The sequence below is a fragment of the Megalopta genalis genome, unplaced genomic scaffold (assembly GCF_051020955.1).
Source record: "Megalopta genalis isolate 19385.01 unplaced genomic scaffold, iyMegGena1_principal scaffold0069, whole genome shotgun sequence".
In the NCBI taxonomy this organism is placed as follows: Eukaryota; Metazoa; Arthropoda; class Insecta; order Hymenoptera; family Halictidae; genus Megalopta; species Megalopta genalis.
Genome location: NW_027476138.1, coordinates 546,134 through 547,500, shown reverse-complemented (window position 1 = coordinate 547,500; position 1,367 = coordinate 546,134).

The window sequence follows — 1,367 nt, the reverse complement described above, 5'->3', positions numbered from 1 at the left end:
AAATAATGGGGACACCGGAGCTGTTCGAAGCGCCGAGACGCGCCGCGTACGGCCGAATATTTTCTAAGTCCCAACGTACCGATCAAGAGTAAAGTACCATTTTCCTACATTAGATTTCGTTCTAAATGCTTAATCCCTATGTAAAAACGTTAGTTAAGCAAGAATATCGTATTTTTAAAAAAATCTAATGATAGGATTTTCCAGAAAATTGAAAAAACCGAAAAATGTCAAGAGTAAAGTGCCATTTTCTGACATTAGATTTCGTTCTAAATGCTTAATCCCTATGTAGAAACGTTAGTTAAGCAAGAATATCGTATTTTTAAAAAAATCTAATGATAGGATTTTTCAGAAAATTGAAAAAACCGTAAAATGTCAAGAGTAAAGTGCCATTATTTTAAACAATGTATCGTTCTAAATGCTTAATCCCTATGTAAAAAAGTTATTTAAGCAAGAATATGTTATTGAAAAAAATTAGAAAAATTTATTTTAGCCGTAAATCGAAAATAATGGGGACACCGGAGCTGTTCGAAGCGCCGAGACGCGCCGCGTAGTGGCCAGGATATCCAGTGCCGCGACGGGACTGAAGGCCAGCGCGGTGCGGTCCCTCCGGACGGCGGCCCTGAACAGCCGGGTGGGCGTAGCGGAGCTGGCAGTTCGGTCGGCTCCCAGCGCCACCCGGCTCTTAGAGGCCGAAAATGCCTCATTGAGGGAGCAGTTGGCGGAGTTACGGGCGGAGGTCGCCCGACTCCGTCAAGCGGTGGAGGCGGGGCCGGCTGTTGCCGGGATGGCTCCGCCGCTGCCCCCTGATGGGGGCAAGGGGTTGCTGCCGGTTATCGGCGCTCGGGGGCCCCAGTCACCTGGGCGAGGAGGGTCCTCGCCCCCACCCGCGGCTGTGCCAGCCGACTTGCTGGCACAGATCGGCTCCCTTATCGATGCCAAATTGGCATCGTTCAGAAGGGAGCTGGTCCCGCGGGTGCGAGGCCCGCGATCGGCGGCACCCGTGCCGCCAGCCCCACCCCTGCCGATGGACAGGAGGGGGGGAAAGAAAAAGGGTGGCAGTGGGGGAGCGACTGTGGTCGCTAAGGCGACACAAATGCAGCCCGCCCCCACTGTTGCGCCGCCCTCCACCACACCTCCAACTGAGGTGTGGTCAAAGGTAGTTGGCCGGAAGGCCAAAAGGGCGGCTGCCGCAGATAAACCTGCGGCAGCTGCCAAGGCTGCTTTGACCCAGAGGGCGGCGAGGCGGGTGGCACCGGCTGCTCCCAAAAGGGCTCCCCTGCCGCCACGTCCGCCCCGCACGGCTGCCGTTACTCTAACGGTACCGGCCGGCGGGGCGATGAGTTACGCCGAGGCGATGGCCACTGCCA